The sequence below is a fragment of the Pelodiscus sinensis genome, chromosome 2 (genome assembly GCF_052426305.1).
Source record: "Pelodiscus sinensis isolate ZL-2025 chromosome 2, ASM5242630v1, whole genome shotgun sequence".
NCBI lineage: Eukaryota > Metazoa > Chordata > Testudines > Trionychidae > Pelodiscus > Pelodiscus sinensis.
Genome location: NC_143053.1, coordinates 80916041 through 80941731, shown reverse-complemented (window position 1 = coordinate 80941731; position 25691 = coordinate 80916041). Strand labels below are relative to the sequence as shown.

Sequence of the window (25691 nt, the reverse complement as noted above, 5' to 3'; positions counted from 1 at the left end):
GTCCAAGGAGTGGCAGGACCAGTGCAGCTCACTGGCTGCCCAGGGCACAGTGATTTCCCCTTCTCAACTCTGCCTTTGCCTTCTGTCGCGTGATCATTGCATGTGTGTTCAGCGGGGCTGTAAATCTGCCCTGCACTAGCCTGCCATCTAGTAACTGCTCACATGGCCCCTACTTCCCCGCAACTGACTCTTTTGCTAGTTTTAGATGAACATGCACTAAGTAACTATTAGTCTGAGTCAGAAGGGGCCATCCAGACAGTTAGGCTAGGTCTAGACTGGCATGATTTTCTGAAAATGCTTTTAACTGAAAACTTTTCCGTTAAAAGCATTTTCAGAGAAGCGCGTCTAGATTGGCAGGATTCTTTTCCGCAAAAGCACTTTTTGCAGAAAAGCGTCCGTGGCCAATCTAGACGCGCTTTTCCGCAAAATAGCCCTGATCGCCATTTTCGCGATCGGGGTTTTTTTTGCGGAAAACAAATCTCTGCTGTCTACACTGGCCCTTTTGCGCAAAAGTCTTTCGGAAAAAGACTTTTGCCTGAACGGGAGCAGCATAGTTTTTCTGGAAAAGCACTGATGATTTTACATGAGATCGTCATTGCTTTTCCGGAAATTCAAGCGGCCAGTGTACACAGCTGGCAAGTTTTTCCGGAAAAGCTGCTGATTTTTCCAGAAAAACTTGCCAGTCTAGACACAGCCTTAGTGGAAGGCTTTCTGGCATGGGGCAGATTTACATCCCAGCTTGCTGCAAACTAAATGACAGGCCATTGGATCTTCTTTGTACATAACATACTCTCACGTAGAGAACAATTTGGTTCCGATAGCCCATTTATAACTCAGCTTTGTGTGTGAATTAGAGGCAGCTGGCGAGGGGGGGGGGGGGGGGGGGATACAGGGACCTACCAGCCACATGAGCCACCCCTCCCTCCCCACCGGGCAGGGACAACCCTCCTCAATCCCAGGCCCTTCCTGTCCCTGCCCTTGCTCCACCCCTCCCTGCCTTCTTCCCATTCCCACTTCTTCCCACCCTTGCTCCACCCCCACCCCACTTCTTACCCCACCGGTAATGATGGGGTAAGCAGAGCAAGGTGACCCAGCTTCTTTCTCTACCAGCTACGACGTCTCTCTGCTTCCCTTCGGATAGGGCGTGGTAGTCCTGCCCCCTCCCCTGGAATGGATTTGCTTAGAGAGCAAAGTGGTGGGGGGCACTTTCTTCTGCTTCCACTGCTGGTAAGTTGGGGGCGGATTGCCTCTGAGGGCCCCAGGCCCTGCACTAGGGCTCCCAACAGCTCCTGGCCAGCCCCTTCCCACCTATGGGCTGTGTCTACATTGGCACCGTTTTCCGGAAAAGGGATGCTAATGAGACACTTTGGAATTGCAAATGTCGTGGGGGATTTAAATATCCCCCGCGGCATTTGCATGAACATGGCTGCCGCTTTTTTCCAGCTCGGGGTTTTGCTGGAGAAAAGCGCCAGTCTAGACGGGATCTCATGGAAAATAAGCTCTTTTCTGGAAGATCCCTTATTTCTCCTTTCAAGTAGGAAGAAGGGATCTTCCAGAAAAGGGCTTATTTTCCGCGAGATCCCGTCTAGATTGGTGCTTTTCTCCGGCAAAACCCCGAGCCAGAAAAAAGCGGCAGCCATGTTCATGCAAATGCCGCAGGGGATATTTAAATCCCCCACAGCATTTGCAATTCCGACTGGTCTCATTAGCATCCCTTTTCCGGAAAGGGGTAGACACAGCCATGGTGTTTGGGGCACATTAGCCCCTTGTATGCCCTTCTCCCCCCTCCCCACACACACATTGCCCTTGGTCTGAACTCAGAAGCACTCCAGACGTGCAGGCCTCTGTTCCACTCTGAGCCATTGGGGCTGTGTCCAGACTCAGGGGTTTTTTCGGGAAAAGTAGCCTTTTTCCGAAAAAACTTCACCTGCGTCTAGACTGCAGCCGCGTTCTTTCGAAATTAAATCGAAAGAATGCGGCTTTTCTTTCGACGGCGGTAAACCTCATTGCATGAGGAAGAACGCCTTCTTTCGAAAGTGCTTCTTTCGAAAGAAGGCGTTCTTGAATGTAAATAGGGCTTCTTCGAAAGAGAGCATCCAGACTCACTGGGTGCTTTCTTTCGAAAAAGCGGCTTGCTCTTTCGAAAGTTCCGCGTGCAGTCTAGACGCTCTCTTTCGAAAGAGGCTTGCAATCTAGACATAGCCTTTGTGTTTATCCAGTTCTAGCTCTCCAGTTCAATTAGGAATTGATCAGTGTATTTACATCTTCCGCCAGAGACCTCCTGCCTGCACTGCTGACATTAACAACTGTTCAGTGTCCCCCCCACCAGTTCAACCAGTTACCAAGGACTGAACTGTGACAGTCCCAGCCAAAAAGAAAAAGCAGCAAATGTAAATCAGGAGTTTGTTTCCATGTCAAAATAGCTAGAATTCCTGAAACACATTTTAACAGCAGACCTGGCTAAAAATACTGTTGTGTGTTGCTGCACAGGCATTCAGTAACGAAGTGGTAAGTCCTAACAGTCTGTTATGCTGGAATAACTTTCTAATGAGGAAACTCAGAACACTCCAAAGAACATACACTTGAATAAGCCTTGTTTAGAAAAGCTTTTGTGGCTGGAATATGGGGCCTGCTTGAATGAAACTTCTAAGTAAAGATGATTTATTGTATCACAAGTCAGTCAGTTTGCCTTTTTGTTTAGAATCCTGTGAGATGACTCAGTACAAAGGTCACTTGTGGGTTTAAGAGGACAGCACCACGCCCATCCAAAGAGCACCCCATTTTCTGTACGGAATATAAAAGCTACAATGAAGTGCATGATCTTACAAGTCTATTTGTATCCAGATCACTGTATTGCACATATTCTTCAACACAGGACTGGAAATATGTTTGTACAGCACATTGTCAGTGGAGTGCATTTCTGATTTCAGTATGACATTAGGTTAAAGATGTCTCCTAAAACAATTGGAAAATATAATAGGTTCTGGTTTTAGACTTGTCAGATGGTGGATAGTTCATAACATTTTGGAATAAAATCTGATAACGTTACCTTTTTTGTTTCTGACATAATTGTCATTGGTTCTAGGAGTTAAACAATAGCCAATTTCTTGGTCAGAGTTTTGAAGTCTATAAATCAGTAGAAGTTACTATAAACAAGGTTCTTGATTTACAAAATTTGCTTCTCCAGATGAGAACAGTCCATTTGCTCAGTCTTTGACTTGGGAAAGCAAATAGTTATGTATTTAGTATTTTTCCTTACTTTTTTTAAAACAGAAGTTAATTCTACTATCTCATACAATCATGCCAAATAGTTTCCTTCCCTCCAGCATTTAATAATATACCATAATTCCTGCTTTCTTCTCTCAACTCAGAGTTTGTCTACACTTGAAAATTAATTTGGATTAAAGTAGCACGAGAATTTAAAATACAACAGTTATTCATGGTGTGTGGTCACTCTTATTCTAGAATCATCTTACTTATTCTAGTTTGATCCACTTTCAAAGTGGAGTAAACAAACAACTATTTTGGAATAGCTCAATGTGTAGACAACCTCTTAGCAGACTTAGCGGGATCTCCCTACCAAAATTTCCATCTTTCTCTATTCCTCAATACATAGCCCGCATGTACTGGCGGGATTAGTACTGGGGTGGCTACACTTGTCAAACCCCCAAGGTACAAATGTTCGACACTATAGAGTAAGTCACACTGGTATCAGACTCATTTTACACTAATGGGGCACACCTATCCTGGGATTTGCTGTTATAGCAGCTTTGAGACAAATATCCACACTATAGAGTACTCTGAAGATCTATCAGCCCCTCTTGTATTGCCCCTTTGTTTCAATTAGCTTGGAGTCTGTGAGCCTGATTCTGAGTTACATTAATGGCCTCCTTACATTGGTCTGATGCTATATAGGAGTCTTGGAGTGGTACATCATGTAATTTGCACCTACTTTAAAGCAGTGTTAAAGGGCACATAATATAAATGAAAATTCAGGCTTGTGTCTCTTGTATTTCGGGTCTTTTAGTTTTCTTTTTCTTGTTCTACCTCAAGCCTCCTTAACTGAACGAAGATCTGGATAGTCCTCTTCTCCTATCCCCACCTTTCCCCTTTACTGATAGCCTGTAAGTCAACTGAGGTCCAGGATTCAACCTTAACTTGAGAGTTATCTACACTGGAAATGTCTTACCAACATTTGAATACAGCTGCGCCAATACAATAAACAGTATAAAGTCTAAAAAATAGGCAGGCTTAGTGCTAAGTTAGTGAAATCCCATGCACTGTGTCTTTGCTAGTTTACACTGCTAGCACCACTGCTCAAAAAGCAGTATTAAATTTCCTAAGTAGAGGAGGTTAAGTACCCCACGCTGCTCTGGAAACCCTAGCAGTACTACTACCCATAGCTGCCTGTGGCAGTACTTAATATAGATAGGATGTCTGAAGCAATCGGAGTAGTTTACTACTTTTCATATTATTACCCAAAATTCCCTTCCATCCTACAGCTGTTGTTTGTTCTCTTGAGAATAAAGTGAAAGGTCTGTACTTGTTTTTGATGGAGAGAGTTCTTTACTGTGTGTTGTGGCAGACTTTTTCCTACTACAGGCAGTCCCTGACTTACGCGGATCCGACTTATGTCGGATCCGCACTTACGAACGGGGCTTTTCTCGCCCCGGAGCTCACGGGCGGCGGGTCGCCACCTGTGTCCTCCAGGGTGAGAAAAACTTCTCCCGGTCTCCCTGGTCTGCTGGGGGGGTCCAGCAAAGCCGCTGGACCCCCCCCCAGCAGACCAGGGACACCCGAGCAAAGCTGCCCCCGGGTGACTTTGCTTGTTTGCCTGGGAGCAAAGCCGCTGCTAGGCGGCGGCTTTGCTTGGGTGTCCCTGGTCTGCTGGGGGGGGGGGTCCAGCGGCTTTGCTGGACCCCCCCCCCCCAGCAGACCAGGGGGACAGGAGCAAAGCCTTGGAGCACACCCGCAGCGGGACAGCCCAAGCGCGCCCGGGCTGTCCCACTGCGGGCGTGCTCCAAGGCTTTGTTCCCTGTCTCCCTGCAGACCAGGGAGACGGGGAGCAAAGCCTTGGAGCACGCCCGCAGCGGGACAACCTGGGCACACTTGAGCTGTCCCCCTGCGGGCGTGCTCCGCGGCTTTGCTCTCCGTCTCCCTGGTCTGCAGGGAGATGGGGAGCAAAGCCTTGAAGCACGCGTGCAGCCGGACAGCCCAGGCACGCTTGGGCTGTCCCACTGCGGGCGTGCTCCGTGTCTTTGCTCCCCGTCTCCCTGGTCTGACCAGCAGACCAGGGAGATGGGGAGCAAAGCCTCGGAGCACGCCAGCAGTGGGACAGCCGTGGCGCGCCTGGACTGTCCCGCTGCCCGCATGCTCTGCGGCTTTGCTCTGGGTCTCCCAGGTCAGCAGACCAGGGAGACGGAGCAAGGCCGTGGAGGACTTGGGCAGTCCCGCCACCCTCATCTCCCTGGTCTGCTGGGGGGGGGGGGGTGCAGCTAGTGCCCCCCCCAGCAGACCAGGCTTTTCTTGCCTACCCCTGGGGTAGAGCAGCTGGGGGCTGCCGGGTTGGTCCCGCAGCGCCACTCCGGACCAACCGGGCAGCACCCCAGCTGCTCTGCCCCAGGCGTCCCCAAGTCAGCCGCTGCTGAAACTGACCAGCGGCTGGCTACAGGAAGCCCGAGGCAGAGTTGCTCTGCCCCAGGTTTTCTGGAATCAGCCGCTGATCAGTTTCAGCAGCAGCTGACTTGGGGACGCTTGGGTTTCTTAAGTTTAATCTGTATGTAAGTCAGAACTGGCATCCAGATTCAGCCGCGGTTGAAACTGATCAGTTTCAGTAGCGGCTGATGCTAGTTCTGACTTACATACAGATTCAACTTAAGAACAAACCTACAGTCCCTATCTTGTACGTAACCCGGGGACTGCCTGTACAGTAAAACTCCAATAGTCCAGCATCCAATAGTCCGGCATCAAAATGGCAAGAGCCTAGTGAGTGAGCTTCGGCAAAAATTGAGTCACAAGGTAACAGTGGCAGCAGCTGAATTGAGCGAAAAGGGTAAAAAAGGGTTTTAAAAAACCTAAAACATTACAGTATATTGTATACAGTATGTACAATAAAAAGGGTTAAGAACACTTTATATACAGTATATACATAACCATTTTATAGTACCTCCTGATAGTCTGGCATATTTGATAATCCGGCACCACCTAGATCCCAAAGGTTCCGGATTATCGGAAGTCTTCTGTATTAGTCTCCAGACCTTTATCATTTGTACTGTGCATACCTCTGCAGAGAGTGAATTCATTATAAGGAAAGGAACCTCTGTTTACATCAGGGGAGGGCAATAATTTTTGATGGGGAGGTGGGGGAAAGCTCAAAGATTTTGGTAAATGGTTAGGGGCCTAACTTTATTGTGGAGGGATCTGGAACAGAGATTGGGTGAAGAAGGTGCTCAGGGTAGGTGACTGGGGTGGAGGAGATGGGTAGGGTGTGAGAGGGAGTTTGTATGAAGGAGGGTGTTGTGACCTGGGGCAGAGGATTGGGGTATAGGGTCTGGGTGGAGGGATGGGTGCAAGATTCTGGCCTAGGGGAGGGATGTAGGAGGGAGCACAGGGTCTGGGAGGGAGTTGAACTGGGACAGGGAAGTGCAGAGGGTTTGGGTGGTGACATGGGGCAGGGAGTTGGGGTATGGAAGAGAGTGGAGTGCCAGAGGCAGGCTCTTACTGGTAGGTGCTTACGTAGGCAGCTTCTGGCCAACCCAGCAGGACCCTCAGGCAGGTTTCCTGCCTGCCAGCAGCCCCAGACCACTCCAAGTGGCTGGCAGTTCAATGTGGCTCTCCGCACTGCGCACAGGGGTGAGGGAGGCATCACACTCTGCCCCCACACCCAACACAATCTCTTAGCTTCCATTTGCTGGTTTCAGGCCAGTCAGAGCTGAGAGATTGTGCTTGGGGCAGGGGCATTGTGAAAAGCTGGCTCTCTCCCTCCCCAGATCATGGCATAAAGAGCCACATGGAACCACCAGCTGCTTTGAGTGGCATGGTGCTGCTCCATTCCCGAGGGTCCTGGTGGGGTGGGCTGTGAGCCTGATTAAAAGGCTTGGCAAGCTGGATCGAGCCCCATGGGCTGAATCTTGCCTTCCCCACATTACATAAGTATTCTGTCAGTGGGCTGTGCCCACGAAAGCTCATGATACCATCTACATGTTTTGTTAGTCTTTAAAGTGCTACCAGACCATTTGTTGTGTTTTACGTTTTTCCTGTGACAGAGTAACTCGGCTATCCCTCTAAAAAATAGTTGTGTACTTTGAGGAGTCCTCTAGTTGTATTTGCATGTAGTGAATCATTTGCTTATCAAACTCCGCAATCTGAGTCAGACAATAAACTGAAATGATCTGTACAACAATCTTAAAATCATTATAGATCTTTAAAATGTCACAAAGATTCAAAGGGAGAGCAAAAAAATTGCCTGGTAAATTAGCTTCAGTCAAGAACATACTACCTTCAGTAGCTTGTCTTTAAGTCTCTGCACTATCACAGCTTCGGCGGCTCAAATGTCGCTTAAAGTAAGAACAGTTTTTATAATTACACATAAAGTTAAGATGGCTTAATGAAGATGATTTCTGTGTGTCAGAATGACCCCTTTGTTTCTCATCCTACTCTTTTGTTGCCTGCAGCTAATCTGCTTTTGGGTTATCAATCCAGGCATCTGACAATACTGATTCTAGCAATGGCATTCATCTGGAATGCTGCCTTTTGTTGACTGGTTTTACCAGGCCTCAAATGCTTTCTTTGGTCATCTGGTGTCTCCACTAATGTGATTTGCACTCTCACGCTCTGCAGGTAGTCATGAGGTTTTATATGGGAATTAGACTATGGCCTGCCACCCTGGTTGCTAATGAATCCACAGGGTAGTCTGTTTTTGTTTTGCTTTTCCAGCTTTCTTTTAAAAGACAATCTATATTCTGTTTGTGTTTTTATAGTCTCCTCCTCATTGCTTAGGAGTTCAATGTTTAGAGCAGATTTACCAGCTGTGTTGTAAGAAATGTAGTAAATTCCATTTGTTATGGAGCCATTTACTTTTGGTTCAAGGCTTATAAATGTATACAGAAAGATATATTGCTACTTTTTAAATCCTCAGAGTTTCTTTATAATTATCATTTGTTTTAACAATAAATATTCCTTGTACTTTTGTATATCTGATTATAACACTGGGAGATGGATCCCTTTTTAAAAAAAACAATTTTGTATATCTAGACTAGAAATGTGAACCCGTGTGATACATAGGGAACTGGAAATGTTTTAATAACTAGGCTTTAGCAGAAGTTTTAATATTCCATATGCACATTTCAGTAAAATTTACATGTATATTGTGCACCTCTGTCAACTTACCTTACTCTCCATATTGGGGGTAGAGTACCAGGTCTGAATGTAGAGAGAACTGCGATCAGTTTGTTGAATCTCGGAGCATGGATCCTGACCATAGTACAGAAGTAGCTTTAGTCTGTCTTCTTTACAAGTTCTACAGAAGCAATGCTATAGGATTTTTTCCATTGCTAGAGTAAACTCATCTCTTCAACAGATGATGACTAAGTCAATGGAAGAGTTCTTCCACTAACCAAGAGCTTACCATATCAGGGCTTAGGTTGGATTAACTGCATCTCTCGACTACCTAGTGATGAAGAATATAACGGGGAGGGGAGGGAGGAAAGAATTGAGGAAGTGTCATTCATAGCAGACAATTTGTGCTTGACAGTTTTCCAAATTTTATGCATCACAGTGGATGGCAGGAGCTGGAATTTCTGATCAAAGAATAGCAGAAACACTGTTTAGTGTTTGTTTTACTGAAGAAAAATGTTACTGTATAAAAAATACAGTTACAGGATATATTTAATAATGAGGGTCGAACATATAAACTAAGAATAATTGATTGGTTAGTGGCCTGACAGCTGCATAGAAGGTCCTTGTGATTCACCCAGAGATTTGTGATGCATGAAATCCCCACTTTCCTTGGAATTGGTAATCTATATTGAAGTGCAGAAGTTTGAGAAATGCTTTGAAAGTTGAATATTTTGTGTCCTGAATCATCATGTATAAGATGGGATATGAATATGAAGTGGAAAGTGTGTTTATGCTAGCTGACATCTTAATGAGACTGACTCTGAGTTCACATAGGTGTTGCATTGGTGTAATTCCATTGACTTCAGTGGAGCAACAGCTGATTCTCACATGTATGAGATCAGAATCAAGTCTGTTATTTTGTATTCAAACTGTATTCTAAAATATAAATTCAAACCTGTTGGTTCACCTGATGTTTAATTGCTTTTAGACTTTTTATGAGCTTTTGTGCCAAGGAGCTGAAGCTAAACTTTTGCTTTATAGATAGTTGGTGCATCTGACAGAAAGAGTCAAATTACGCAAGTAAGGTTTTGAATCAGAGTTGTTTATAAAATGGTACATATTCAAGGCTACAGAATGTTTTTCTGAAGTTGGCAGACAGTCCAGAGGCCAAAAGGAAGATAAATTACAACTGGTCTCCTCTCTCATTTTTGAAATGGTTCAACCCTGGGGTTTAGATGAAGGACTTAAGGACTTTTTGAAGTGCAAATGGTTTGGTGAAGGGTAAACCTTTTCAGAGTTTCATTTTGATGGATTTTTTTCTGTGTGGATTTCTGGCACCGGCTGTGATCTGGAAAGCCAGTGTGTGGGTTTTTGGTTTTTTTGGGGTGGGGTTTGTTTTGTTTTTGATCAATCAAGCAAGAAGAACTTGCCATGGGGGCATACATTCTCTGCATGCATATTGATCCCATTGTGTTTAAAAGTAGTTAATTTAATCAAGGCTTTTTGAAACCCTCCCCAATAAGACTTGCATTAATGGAGCTGTCAATTCAAGGTCATGCCTCAGTGTCAGTAATTAGTATTAATGACACAAGTTACCTGTAAGTGAAATGTTGTTAGGCTGTTACACTTACTTATTACTAGGCTGTTGGTCTAATTGGGGTGAGATCCGATTTTAAATATATGCATTTAAAAATGTTCAGTGTGAATAAAAATGGCACGTTGTTGTCGTATTAGATATTAAGATTGTCTGGATTGTTTTCAAGGCATCTTTTCAGTGGTATTGGCTGAAGAGAGATGTTGTAAAGCATATTATTCATTTGCAAACTGACATGTAGCAGTACTAGTGAAACATATCAAAACCCCTTTTTAACTAAGATATGTTTTAATATAAAGAAGTATATTTGAAGATAAGTTATCCAAAAGTGCAAATTAGTTTTGTCAGTAAATAGATTTCTAAGTAAAATATTGTAAAAATTGTGAGCATGTGTAATCCAAACATGTGCACACACATATTCATTGTAATGAAAAACAATTTGAAGTTTTGTAGTGGCTCGTTGGCCATAAAGCCATTGGAATAAATTATGAACAAATAAACTACCCCAAACTTCATATTCTCATTTCTTTCACAGAACCAGAGTGGTCATAAAAATATTTTTGCAATATGTTTGTTTTAGTATTAATTTTGTCAAAGCGCAGGTAAGCTGCAAACCTCAGATTTGAATTTCACACACCCCAATATTCAATGGTGTTTGGACCCAGGTTTTTGGTGTGACCTGCCATGTGCAGTTTTGGATTCCTATATTCTAGTCTCCTCTTTCCAGATAAAATGTTTGCAAGGTTAACAGCCAGGGGGTTTGGTTTAGGTCTATTTCTGTTATTTATGACCATCTGTTTCTTTTTACACAATGATTAAAATAAGTGCTTTGGAAAAATTGATGGCTTACGCACTACAAATGCTTTCCCTTTTTATTGTGCTTAACCACTGAACAGATAACTTCAGGAGTTGTGAGTGACTACTTGCATGAAATCCTGCCTTACTGAATCAAAAATAGATAGTCTTCAGTTCAGTTTTGGCCTGGATCCTGCACAGAGATCCACTGTGTTGACAAATCAAAGTATTGAAAATCATGAGTTAGCCCTCCCCCAAAACCTAAGATTTTTACAATGATAAGGTTTTATTAAATAATCAGTTTTGGTTGTTGTTTGTCTGCTTTTAAAAAAAATCTTTTTAGAGGTCAAGTTTTACTCTTATAATCATGTGGGCTGGAATCTTTTTTAAAAGAAAGCTGGGATTTCTCACGTAATCACATGCCACCAAGAGTGGAAGTTTTAAAATAATAATAATCCTCATACTATGGATTATGACAAAACTGTGATAAATGGCAAAATTAGATCTCAGTTCAGAGAAGGGATGCTCCTCTACTGTCCTGTTTTCATCCTATTTCTTCCACATACTGGATACACTCCTTCTCTTCCCATTCCCTGCTGAAAAAAGGTCTACCTAGATCAAGATCTGCATGGGCTGTGGTGTACATTGGGCAGGTCAGGGGGTTAAGGCAACTGCATGGTTTATTCCACGCAGCCCCCTCCTCATCACACGTATCAAATGATGCTTTTCTGCAAAGTTCCTCCTTGTAAGCGAGCACTCAGATTAATGTGAGGCATTGGCCAACAACAGAAGTGCTGACAGCATGGGTGGTGAAAGAAGCAGGGATCCTGGACAGGATGTAGGAGCATGTAGCAAGTAGGGGTGTTAAAATGTGGCTAATTGTGTGAACGCATCACTGCTGAAAATCTCAGTTATACGCACCCGCAGTGGTTCCCTGGCAGCCTACATGCGCTGCCTCCGGGGAGCTGTCTGCTGCCCCGCATTCCTGCTTCAGTATCGGGGTAGCGGCATGGGGTAGCACTGGCTCCTGTCTGCAGCCCCGCTCCCAGGGAGCTGGCTGCCACCCCCTTATTGCTGCCTTTGATACAGAGGCAGCAGCGCAGGGTGGCAGCCTTCTCCCCAGGAGTGGAGTGGGATCGTGCACGTGACCATGAATGGTGCCGATGACTCAGGCTTATCACGTAACCATTTACATGGTTATACGTTCACATCCCCAGTAGGAAGGCAAACTTCACCCTCATGAGATCTATTTGGGAGGAATTCGATGAGGTGATAATCATCACCTTCTCTTGGGTATCTGGGCTGTGGCTTTTATTGAAGAAAGAGACAATTTCCTTCCTTTGTTGTTTAACTCTCTACACTTTGGAGGCTCTTAATATGAGGAAATGAAACCACATTACATGGCACCCTCTGTGGAAATGATTACCTATAATAGAGCTTAGGGAATTGAGGGCCCAATCCTGTCCCAGGTTCTGCTAATGTAGACCCTTGCCTCTGCTGAAGTCAAAGGGGCTCTGTTTGAGTGTAGGGGTCTGTGTTAGTGAATCCTGATGCAAGGTCTGAGCCAAAGGGCAGATCTGTGCTTAAAACACTACAGCAGCAGCTGTGCGCTTAAGCAGTGAAGACACTATTGTGCTCATGGGAGAGCATCTCCCCTTAGCATAGTTAATTCACCTCCATGAGAAGGATGTTGACAGGTTTCTCTTGGCAACATGGCACTGATTACAGCAGGGCTGAGGTCGATTACAGTTTTGTTGCTCAAAGATTTGGATTTTTCACCGCCCTGAGTGATGTTATATCAGTATAAATTTATAGTGTAGACCTGGTCTAAGAGTGCACATACAACAACAAACATCCTCCTCAGTTTGTTGGGAAGCATCTGATGATATCTGTTTTATAAAACTTTGTTTGTTCTGATCATTGGAAAAGAAATCCTTAGCAATGTTTGGCATGCAGCACATTGCATATGACAATTTATTACAGTGTTTTGTGTTTGGATTTTTTTATTTTGTTTTTTCTTTACACACTGCATACCAATTGTAAATTGCTATACAGCTGATGAATATGGTAAAGAAATGCACATTGAGATCACATGTAATCTTCTTCATGAGTTACTATTGATCACAAGATGTTGGCTTAGTTGACCCCCGTCTTGATCTTTGTTCTGTGTTTTTTAGATGGTTTTTGTGTATAATGCTCATGTGATCTCAGTGTTTTTTGTATCCTGCAGTCACGGATGGATATTTGCCATTACTGGGTGAACATAAGATGCTTTTTAAAACCTTGATGGCAAAGAAGGAAAAGATTTCCTTGACTCTGAGTTTATACCATCCTTTTCCATCAGAAAGGAAAAATTCAGTTTGTCAATATCATCTCTTTCGGTAGTTTTTGGCTGGAAGATGTTAATATAACTTAGTTCTTCTTGTTGCAGAAGAGATTTTTTTAGCACCTCCAAGAATTGTTTTTATTTTTTTTCTCTTGAAAAACACATAGTTTTGTGTAGTGAATGCTATGCTTATTTTGTTAGTCAGATGTTTATAATCTAGATTGAAATTGCATGATATGTTATGGACTGTGTGTAAGAAATATCTCTTAAAATAATTATTCTTCACTATTTTAATTGAAAAATCTGTTGTAAAATGTACAGGGAAACTTAGTCTAAATTTTGTTGAACTGTAGTAAACAATAGTTATATGTGAAACAGATTTAATACTTCTGGGATTAAAACAGTTACTTGAAGGAGATCAGTTTCTCTCGTAGACATGTGTGTATCTCCCGTGCTTGGTTCTCCAGAATAGAAGATTGTCTTTATGAAAAAGTCCCCCAGAATTCTATTAATAGATCACTCTTCCGTAGAAGTTTTAATCCATCCTGTAAAATTTAATTAACAAATAATTGTGTTCTTGCTATAATCCTCAATAGTATGGTTTAAAATTTGTGTTGAAAAACCATCATTTTCTATTACAATTTGGAGAGCATTTAGAGCAGTTTTATATGGAGTCCTATCTAGTTCCTGTTTAAACCTATTGCTTTCATCACGGTTAAATGTTACAGGACTCTTTCCATAAGAGTAAGTAGTGAAAAGGCCATTGACAACAACAGCGGATGGGAGGGGGGAGTACTCTTTTGTGCCTTTGATTGTGTCAGATTCCGTTTCTTTGCAGTCATTCTTTTTTTACTTGAGGGGTTTATGGTGCAGTGTCCGTCAGGACAACCCCATCTTAAAGTTGCAGTTGTATTTCTCCCTTGAGTTCGTAGAGGTGATGTTATCTTTTGTTCACTCAGCAGTATGGTCATTCCTAAGAGCATCTGTCACTTTAGGCATTATAAGATGGATTGGTCTCAAGTGAACTGCTGGCTGAAGCAAATGGTGAAAATAAGAAAAGGCAAGGGGGTTGGGAGCATTCAGAGATCAGAGAGGACAGACAACAAGGAAACACTGTTAAAAATCAAGAGTAAGCCGAGCAATATAGAAGAAAGAACCAAGATTGATCACATGTTGTCATATTCTGAGTGTCAGTGGCTGTAGTGGTCCGAGGAAGTCTTCTATATTATGGTAAAATGTATTTGCTTAGCTTTTAGATTTTATTTGGATATGGGGGACAGACAGTCAAAATAGTGTGGTAGATTATGAGGAAGAAATTGTGCTTTTTTGTTATAGCTTTCATTCTAGCTTTAGGATAAATTTTAAATATCAATACTCAAAACAAAAAGTAAAACACCACCATCAACCCCCCCGCCCTCCCAAAAAGCCGGTTGTGACACTATTTTATTTATCTTGGTGTCTCCGTCTGCCTTGGATGTTTGTACATGTATCCCTCACCCCCATTCTGTTATCTTGAATGCTAGTTTAATTTTGTGCACAAGCAGTAACCGAGAATATTAATAATTTTGCTTTTGGAGATGCAAATGAAGCTGTTTAATGAGCAATTTGCAATTCAGAGTGTTTAATATAAAAAGAAGTTATAAGTTCTCTGACTTAGTTGGACATTTTGAACTGAATGAAAAATTATATATATAATATTTATTTTTTTAAAGAAGCAAAAGTCCCAGTTTGCAGATGCTATCCGATTAGAACAAAGTGAATTTTTACGTTCAGAGGAGCCCATATGTGACAAGGGGTAGGGAGGGATCTAAGCTTGAAAAATGATTTTGTCACATTATTTGGCATTGGTCCATGAGGGGAAGCATGGGTTGAAAGGCGAAGAAATTAAGATGATTAGAAGCTTTAAAGCTTCACAAATGGTAGAGTATCTCCCTTCTGAATGGATGTAAATAATAGATGAAAGACTAAGAGTGACAACAAAGGATCAGGGCATTTAAGAGGATGTGTGCAGCCTCAATAGAGGTCTGTGGCCTAGGGCCAAAGGTCTTAGCTTTGGGTGTAATTAGAAGAAAATACAAAAATGTCATTACTAGCAGGTGAAATGTTCAGCACGTGGCAAAAAATAGCAATTTCAGATCTGAGAGCTGTTTGAATTGAATCATGGGCCTGTTAAAAAATCATGATTTTTTTGTGTGTGCAGATTCTTATGATTTGATCAGAAATGATCCATGCTAGGCTAATAGCATGGCGAGGTAGTGCAGTAAGAACTATAATTCAGGGGAAAAAAGAGTTGTGTAGGCTTTTCATGTTACAGTAAAACACATTTATCCTGATAAAATAAGATCCATAAGCTAGAGTGTCAATCTTTAACAGCCCATTCCTTTTTTAGTATTGAAGAAAAGAAAAAAAACAAAATTATATTGTTGGAAAACCCTTTTATTTCGTTTTTATTTAATTTTTGTATTATCAGCATGCTTTCTAAACATATACAATTATAAGTTGCCTGACAATACTGGACCAAGTTCTGCTGTCAGCTTTAAGGAGAATCTTCCATTTACAAGCAGTTAGGAAAGAGTATGGTCCATTAATACAGAGAAAATGAATTGGCTGGAGTGACTAGGGAGTGCTTGTATGTGAAATATAAGCCAGTCAACAAGAAGTCTATTTAAGGCTTTCCCTCCTGATGATAAATTTTACATACTGTATTACGTGTTTTAAAACATCACGTTTTTTACTTACTGGTTGCTACAGCCCCTGTTGATATCCTCTTGGGCTATTTAGATATTTTTCTTGTATTAAAACTATATTTACAGTAGCTGTTTGAGTATGGGAGAAGGGAGAAATTAGCAATCCATCTCTGACTTAATTTTTGTTTGGAAATAATTTTTGATGCATATTATATATGCCAAAACACATACAAAGGTATATTTTAAAAGCACTGTGTGTCAATAGTATACTCCTTAGGTTATCACTAAGTATTGATCTCTGCCTGGAGAATTTTCCTTTAAGTGATTATGTCTTCCACTATTAGGCCCTGATCCTGCTGCCATTGCACTTAGTAACAATGTGATGGATCAGATCCTTACTCTGCAAAAGGAACTTGAATGCTTTTTGTTCTTTAATGGCACAAAAGGAGCCACAAACATGCTGCAGCAAGTGCAATATAGTTTATATGGCCATTTAAAAAACACCACCACATTTTTCTTTTTTGTCAGCTTGTGTGCACAGTGAAGAAAGAGTGCTGTAGGGTTTGTAAACATATAATTAAGAACAGGATCTATCTGAGAGCATCTCTGTATTGACCAGTTTTGCCCTATGTGAACTTTGATAAGCAGGTTTTAATATCATGTTGAGGCAGGTTTTAATGTCTTGTTGCTATTTGTATATGTTGAATCTGAACTGCCATCAATTATTTTTCCCCCTCCTTCATTATTTTGCAGGTTTAAGAACTTTAAAGACCTAGATAACGTGGCAGCAGATTTCCCTAAACTCTTGGCTAAAACCCTTAATCATGAATGTATTTCAAAAAGGTTAAAAGGATTACAAGAAGGTACAGTACTTACCACATTCATAATGTGGAATATATGATGTTTGTTTTTGTATACTTTTGTCTTAAATATCAACTTTTTAAAACTGTGTTTTGAGAAACTGCAACTGTAAAAGTTTTATTTCTTAACAATTGTTATGCTCTTATTCCAGCCTCTCCCAAAAACTTTTTAAAATTCATTCACTTAATTTAAAAATGCTCACTAGAAAAGACTTTGTTTCTAAATACTTTCTTTTCTATGTACTTGCTTTTCTATGTATTAAAATAGCCTCAACTTTATTACTTTATTATAATTGTTTGATTCCACTGCCATTCCTTGCTTGATGTTTGACCTCAGAACTTTGCAAGTTTCCAAACTCTGGTAGTCAAATAACTGCATAGGAAGTTATATATCATGTATTATATTCGTAGGTGTGTATATTAAACACACACACTCACTGTATGTTTTTTCTGCAATCTCAGAAGTGTTAAAACAATGGGGGTGGAGAATTTGAGTCCTCTAGTTGAAAGTTATGGCTTATAAAAATAGATGTGTACTTCCAGCTGAGAGCTTCACAGTAGTATTTTCTGATGTTTCTGATGTTGCTGTGATTGGGAGAGGCTTGGCTTATTCAAAATAGGACACTGGACTCCTATCGTTTCTTGTTGTATTTAAGTGACCCAGCATTTCCAGGAGGCCAAAGATCTATTCCTGCTTTATGACCTGTTATATCCTTGGGGCAAGGGCTGCACTGAGGCCCAGTATAACAGGAGGGTCATTGCCACAGTCCAGGTCCTAATTGTTGCTTCATGGTTACCACACAGATATCAAAACCTGCTCTCTGTAACATTGTAGCTGGGAACATCTGGAACATAGTAGTAGCCTGGGAGGGCGGGGGGAGGGGGGGGGGAAGCCTGTTGCATTTTGTTTCACCAGGTGCTAGGAGGAAGCAATATTAGACTTTTTTTGATATGGGAGGCAAATTCTGTGGCCCCTGAAGTTAGGCAACAACAATTGAAGAGGTCAAAGGACGGCTGAGTGGGGTCAATGAGACACCATAGGGTGTATTTTGTTACTTAGTAAAAGGAGCAGCATCCTAAAATCTTAAAGGGTTCTCTTGAAAATCTACGTTGAGAAAAGGTTTTATGAGTCTGATGGCAAAAAGTGCTGATTTATCTGGAATGCTTGCTTTTGTCTGAATGAAAGGCTAAGCCTTGCCAAATGTGGTCAGCTATCATAGTGCAGTCACTACAGGACTGAATGGACCATTTTAAAATGGACTTTGGCTTCCCAAATTATTATCATTGTAATGTTTCTCTATCTGAAAAGAATTCTGGGCTGTTCAACTTTGATATCAAAGTTAACACAGTGAGTGAAATATTTGAAAAAGACAAAAGGAAAAATTACTAATAAATTAAAGATTTCTATTCCTTAGGGAAGTCGCTTAGCTGCTGTAAGTTTGTTTTTGTGTGTGTGTGTTTCTTTTAACAGGAAAATCTGAAATTACTGATAGCATGTCATCTAGTCTAAACTGTAGCTGATTTTCATCCATTAATATTTATTCTGTGAATATTTAAACTTGTCTGGGTAAGCTTTTGTTTGTTTATTTAATTTGTTCTATGTACTGAACAAAAGAGAAAAATAGTTTTTGACTGAGGAATACCTATAATTTATTTGGCATAATCTTGTTTTTATTATCCACAAATGGTTAATTCTCAACACTTTTCAATGAAGCAGATAGGAAATCAATGTCAGAGTCAAGACCTTGTAAAATATATATAAAAAAATGTAATAAAGGTTGCCCTGTTCCCAGCAAAGGGGGTGGAGGAAAGAATATGCGTGTTATAGAAAAGGATTTTGCCACAGCTCACAATCCCAAGGTCTCAGATTTTGATCTTACCATCTTATACAAGCGATCATAGTTACAATAGGAAGAAATAGACGCTTAGGAGATGGGAGGTGATGGTGGTGGTGTTATAACAACTATACAATCTTGATCTTTAAAATAATACATTAGAAAGAGTGGATATCAAATAATCTGTGTATCTGTAGAACAACTGGAATCAAGTAGATATAGTGTCATACCAGGAAAAAAGAAATACTTGTCTTTTTTGTGAAGCATGATTGTCCAAAGGGTTTAATTATTAACCCTTTAACTTAATGTATGCAGATGTTTGGCACAATTTATGTCAAGGTTAAGGCACCTTTAAACAAATATCTTGGAAATGAGTAAACCCTCTAAAATACAAATTGCCTATTAAACATAATCCCTGTTTAAATAAGAGCTTAGTTTTGCTTTAAAACTGGCACATTCTTTTACTTTTTTTTTATGCCCCATTCAAAACTCATCAGGAGACAAAGGGGTGTAAGTTTAAGGAGTATGCAAAGGGGAGGTACAGGAGTTAGGAATATCAACCTTCATTTTGAATTTCCAGGCCTCCACCAATTAGGGTACGTCTAGACTACATGCCTCTGGTGACAGAGGCATGTAGATTAGGCTACCCGGCATAGGAAAATGAAGCAGCGATTTAAATAAACAGCCGATCAGCTGTTTGTCTGCTCAGCATGGTAGTCTGGACGCTCCGCAGTCGACATCAAAGGCATTTGTCGACCTCCCAGGTAAACCTCATCTCAGGAGGCATACCTGGGAGGTCGACAAATGCTTTTGATGTTGACTGCGGAACGTCCAGACTACCATGCTGAGCCGACAAACAGCTGATCAGCTCAGCACGGCAGCCATTTAAATTTAAATGAAGCGTCGATTATTTAAATCGCCGCTTCATTTTCCTATGCCTAATCTACTTGCCTCTGTCTCCAGAGGATTGTAGTCTAGATGTACCCTTAGTATTTAATTTCTGTACAACAAACTATCGATGAAAAACTAGTCTATAGCATAGTGGAAAGATTGAAAAATGTTATACAGTGGGATGGATTTTAACAGAGACTGGATTGGCCTGATATCTCCAGGCTTGTACCTGTGTCTCTAAACACAAAGCTAGATTCTTACTAATACATTTATAGAAAATTGTTATGGGATATGTATCCATCCAAGATCATGTGTGTGTCAGAAAAGGCATAGATTAGACAGTACCATTAGGGGTTCCAAACAATATTAAGGATTGTAGCACGATGATACTTAACATATATAAAATGCAGATCGTATAGATCTCTCTAAAACACTTAGCCATCCATTGATGAAAAATGCTCCGAAAGTAAAAAATATTATTTTTTTTAAATTGAGTTTTTACCTGCTAGATAGAAAGTTGTACAAGTAAGATGTATTTTCTTCCTATTGGATGCTGACAGTTAATGTTGATTTTATCTGCCTGAATCAAAGTGTGAATGTAGGAATTGTGACTGTTGTGCTTGTGTGGTAGGCACAGAGTGTAGATAGTAAATACCACTAAGAAACTTTATTGTGAGGGAAAATTAATAGGGGATGCACAGCAAAATGTCTAAAATAAATAATTTAGTCCTATATACTTTCCTCTTCTTCTTAGCCACAAAACCCAAAAGCACTAGTTACTGAAGTGAATATTAACTATTTGTAATAGGCAAATAAGCAAATGCTAACAAACATTTGCGATTCTTTGTTTATTAATTCCTATATTGCATAAATTTCTTTGGTTAGCTTTTTAGTTAAAAACTGTTTTCCCCCCATATCATGAACCATTGTGTATTGCATTTTGTAGCTTAGAAAATAAATTCAAATCCTGAAAATAGATGTTAGTCTTTGGATTGCTGAGGTAGCCTTGGCTTAGAAAGATAGCACAAATGCAGACAGCTACTCCTTTTTTATTATTTTTTAAAAAAAGACGCTTCTCTTTATTTACTGTTTTAGTTTGTTCTGTTGAGTTGCCTCTGTATTGAAAAATCTGGTCTCCTGTGACACCTTGGAAGGTCACACAGTGCCTATTAGTGATTTGAATCTTTGATCTCTCCCAGCCTCTGTAGTTCCAGATATTCTTGACAGATATTTGTTTATTTTACAGAAGAATTTCTGGTATTTCTGGGAAAAGAGAAAGTAAAGACTCAGCCTTGATGCACTATAAATGAACGTCACATAGATGAATAAATAAGAAAAACCATTAGGAATAAATCCTCAAATCATTCAGCAATTTATGATTGTTTCCACCAAAAAGTAATGAGCGAGAGAAGGATTTATTTAATAAAAATGAAATGAGCCATGTGGCCACTATTATGCAACAGTATAAGACTGTTTCACAGAAAATTGCACATATAGCATTAACCTTGACATAGTTTTGAGTTTAGTTTTTTTAAGATATTTGTATGCCCATATTTTTTTGTTTGCTTTACTAGTGCACTGTTTTTGGCAAAGAAATGGCTATGAAAACAAATGTCCAATAATTTTATTTTGTTGTTTTGAGCAATGGCTGACTGTGCTTAAAAGTGTGATTGTTAATAGGTCTGTTAACTGCAGAAGACTGTAGTGAGGTTTCACATACTGAAAGTAAACGATAAAGTATACCTGTTATGTTCATTTTTATTCTTATTTATAAGCAGTTGAGGATCTAGTCAGAACATTTATAAATAGTCTGGCATAGACACTTAGCCAAAGAGATGTTTAATTCCATCAGTGATTCCTTTTTTTGAAGCCTGATTTAAAAACCAGGAAAAAGGTATTTTATCTGCAATGCATTGTTTTAACTCAGTGTGGTAGGGAATTTCTAATAAATTTGCCTACTTTTATCCAGGTCTGCCAAACACAGCAAATTGATTTCCCTGAGCTGTTTGCATTTTTTTATCCATAGAATCATTTTGTGGATTTTTTTTTGTTTGTTTTCCAGTTTCTTTTAAGAGAGGGAACATGAGAGAACAAACCTTGTTTGTGTTTTTGGTAGAATTACACATTTAGTAGATGAAGAAGAGGTATAGGATACAATGTGTCTGATCATTTGGTGCAGTATGGCTAATTTGTGGCACACCTCACCTCTGGCTCACTTTGGCCACAAAATTTATCTAATTCTTCCTGGGAGAATAAATAACACCAGTGCAAGGGAAATGCTGTAGTGCCATAAAACCTGATGCAGGAGCTCACGTACCCTAAACCCTACCTGTTGCCAGTTTAATAAGGACAAATGTGAAGTACTCCACTTAGGAAGGAACAATTGCTTTCACACACACAGAATGGGAAGTGACTGTCTAGGAATGAGTACTGCAGAAAGGGATTAGGGGGTCATAGTGGACCACAAGCTAAATATGTCAACAGCGTGATGCTATTGCGAAAAAGCAAACATGATTCTGGGATGCATTAATAGGAGTTTTGTGCGCAAGACACGAGAAGTCATTCTTCCGCTCTATTCCAGGCCTCAGTTGGAATATTGTGTCCAGTTCTGGGCACCGCATTTCAAGAAAGATGTGGAGAAATTGGAGAGGGTCCAGAGAAGAGCAACAAGAATGATTAAAGGTCTAGAGAACATGACCTATGAGGGAAGACTGAAAGAATTAGGCTTGTTTAGTTTGGAAAGGAGGGGTATGTCTACACTACCCTCCTAGTTCGAAGTAGGAGGGTAATGTAGGCATACCGCACTTGCAAATGAAGCCCGGGATTTGAATTTCCCGGGCTTCATTTGCATAAGCGGGGCGCCGCCATTTTTAAAACCCCGCTGGTTCGAACCCCGTGCAGCGCGGCTCATTTCATGAAATGAGGAGTAACAGTAGTTCGAACTAGGAAGCCTAGTTCGAACTACCTAGTTCGTGCCCCGTGTAGCCGCGCTGCACGGGGTTCGAACCAGCGGGGTTTTAAAAATGGCGGCGCCCCGCTTATGCAAATGAAGCCCAGGAAATTCAAATCCCGGGCTTCATTTGCAAGTGCGGTATGCCTACATTACCCCGCTAGTTCGAACTAGTGAGGTAATGTAGACATACTCGAGGAGACTGAGGGGGGACATGATAGTGGTTTTCAGGTATCTAAAAGGGTGTCACAAGGAGGAAGGAGAAAAATTGTTTTCCTTGGCCTCTGAGGATAGGACAAGAAGCAATGGGCTTCAATTGCAAGAAGCAATGGACTGCAGCAAGGGAGGTTTAGGTTGGACATTAGGAAAAGCTTTCTAACTGTCAAGGTGGTTAAACACTGGAATAAATTGCCCAGGGAGGTTGTGGAATCTCCATGTCTGGAGATATTTAAGAGAAGGTTAGATAAATGTCTGTCAGGGATGGTCTAGACAGTACTGGGTCCTGCCATGAGGGCAGGGGACTAGACTCAATGACCTCTCGAGGTCCCTTCCAGTTCTAGTATTCTATGATAGTACAGTAAAGAGGGTGTGCTTTGAAAAGAATGAGTGTACAGTAGTTGAAATACCAGGCTCCTGCTGATTCTGGACTGAATTTTCAGTTCTTTGTGACTATTAGGAACCAGCCAAAGTCTGTAACATAAGGTATGTCTACAGTATACATTGTTGGCAGCCTACGGGGTATATGTAGCTCCATGCCACAGTGAAAAGAGAGCTACATACACAAATGGTGTGTAGCTACATGTGACAAGAAAACACTCTGGCAGATGAGAGTTGGCAGGGAAATGCTCCAGGAGCTCCAGAGCTGGTTCTCCACTGTAGTAAGCTGCCATTTTCTGCAGCAGGGCAAGGCACCACCAAAAGGCAGTTGTAGGACCCTCTCGCCACTTCCTCCCCTCAATCAGAGCTTCTCCCGGCTACCTGAGTCTTTCGCTTCAGGGGGAAGAACTCCGACAGTGGGGAAACAGCAGGATGCCATGCTGTGCTGTGCTTATGTAGAGAGCTATGGGAATTGTGGCATGTCTTTTATTGTTTGAAAACCATAAACTTCTTTCCTAATGACCCAGTTAAAGAAAATTGTTGATGCCTGTGACCCAACATCATTTGACTCAAGCGTGGCCTGTGGGGTGGGGATGAGGACAAGAGCTTTGGAGTGTATGAAGGGGCTCTGGCTGGGGCAGAAGTAGGTTACCTTGAGTGGCTCCCATTCAGCAGTGCAGCAGGGATACTAAGGGAGGCTTCCTGCCTCTCTTGGCACTGCAGACCGTGCTGTACCCTAGAAGCAGCCAGAAGCAGCTTCCCAGACAATGGGAGTGGAGAGCCAGTGCTCAGGGCGGGGACAGTGCGTGGAATCGTGTGTTCGCTCTCCTCCCCCCGCCTAATCTAGGAACCGGGCCTGCTGCCGGCTGCTTCTAGGTCACAGAGCAGTCTGCAGAGCCGGAGCAGGCAAGGAGTCTCCCTTAGTACCCCCCACTGGTCACCTGATCACTCTGAGCAATGAGACCCATTGCCTGACATTCCACGACCCAATCCTGGGTCTTGTTGAAAACCACTGGGCTACACTGTTAGCGGGTATGTGAAGTATATGTATTCTACCACGTCTTTGTTGTGAGCCTGCAGTGTAGAAGATATACCCATAGAACAGCCCTCAGACCAGAACATAATGATCTTAAGTTGCAACTAAGAAGATTTAGGCTAGCAGTTGTGGGGGGGGGGGGGGACTTTCTACATCCAAAGATAGTTAAACACTGGAACAGACAAAGGTGATTGTGAAATCTCTCTCATTGGAGGTTTTAAAAACAGGTTAGACAAATGCCTGTCAGGAATGGTCTAGGTATGCTGACCCTGCTTCAGCATGGGGGAGGGGAGAGTGGAAGAAGAACTAGATGATCTCTTGAGGTCATTTCTATGAATCTTTATAAGAGATAGTATGCACATAACTAGCTATGTTCTTTCATATTACAATACTTAGTAATTCATTTAATTATTTCAGTCAAAATAATTGCTTTAAAATTTGAGCAAAACTCAGGAATAACTTCAGTGACAATTTTGCTCTTTTAGGGATAATATAATTTAGTCTATTGTTATAAATTTCATTTTACTTTAAATTGGAAAGTACTTAGCATGTTTGTATGTGTGTCTTAAGTTCTCTTAACACCACAACGCTTTTATGCAGACACAAGCACTGTCTTTCATTCACCCGTCTAGTGTTTTTGTTCCAGCATAGCTTCACATAAATAAACTATTAGAGTAAATGTTTTTCTTTTCCTTCCTTCTGTTGATGGGCTTTTCTATGAAAGAAAGCTACATACTATGAGTCTTGGAATGTACTTCATTCCTAAATTATCTCTATGCCATCCAAGGATATCCCATCTCTCAGGATACCCAACACAGGCTTGGTACACCAGCTTTCCTTTTCCTTTTTGCCACAAGATCAACACAAAGGCTACGTCTACACTGGCCCCTTTTCCGGAAGTCGGAATAAGATCCTCCGGAAAAGGGCGCTTTTTCCGGAGGATCGGGGCCAGTGTAGACGCTCTTTTCCGGCTTTTCTAAAAGACGGAAAAAAGCGACGGACATTTTTATTTAAATGCCGCAGGGGATATTTAAATCCCCCGCGGATTTCCCTATTACGATAGCTGAAATTAACATGCCCCTTCCGGAAAAGGGGCCAGTGTAGACGTAGCCAAAGGGATTAGAATGGGTCCCTCATTTGACTTGGGCCATAACCTCAACTGAAACATCAGCAAAAATTCTCATTTTGTAATATTTCCTGTCCAGGAAATAGAAAGTACATTAATCTCACAAGAAGGTTCCCAGCACAGTTTTGAAGACTCAAGCAGTTAGTTAACCTAAGATTATGAACTACAGGCAGTCCCAAGATAGGGACTGTAGGTTTGTTCTTAAGTTGAATTTGTATGTAAGTCAGAACTGGCTCCAGATTCAGCCGCTGCTGCTGAAACTGACCAGGGGCTGACTACAGGAAACTGGAGGCAGAATTGCTCTGCCCCCAGCTTCCTGGAATCAGCCACTGATCAGTTTCAACAGCGGCTGAATCTCGAGCCTGGGACAGAACAGCTGGGCTGCCAGGTAGGTCCCTGCAGGACCAACCCGGCAGCACCCCAGCTGCTCTACCCCAGGGTCCACAACAAAAGCCTGGTCTGCTGGGGGGGGGGGAGCACTAGCTGCGCCCCCCCCCCCAGCAGACCAGGGACACGGGGAGCAAAGCCGCAGCGGCGGCGGGGTGCCACGCCTCTGAGGCTTTTCTCTGGCAAAGCCTCAGAGGCGCGGCACCCGCCGCCGCTGCGGCTTTGCTCTGGGTGTCCCTGGTCTGCTGGAGATGGTCCCCAGCGCGGGGC

General features: G+C 41.8%; 1 protein-coding gene across 10 annotated transcripts in view; it reads left to right on the top strand.

Moving 5' to 3' along the window:
- The window catches only part of GREB1L (GREB1 like retinoic acid receptor coactivator), a 223253-nt gene that overhangs the window by 68812 nt on the left and 128750 nt on the right, over window positions 1-25691 (top strand). For 9 of the 10 annotated variants that reach the window (XM_075920892.2, XM_089776291.1, XM_089776295.1 and 6 more), the window contains one exon: window positions 16493-16602. The exons of the other annotated variant lie outside the window; for it this stretch is intronic. The gene's annotated coding sequence lies outside the window, so the exon portion shown is untranslated. The remainder of the gene's footprint in view (window positions 1-16492; window positions 16603-25691) is intronic. 10 annotated transcript variants of the gene reach the window in all.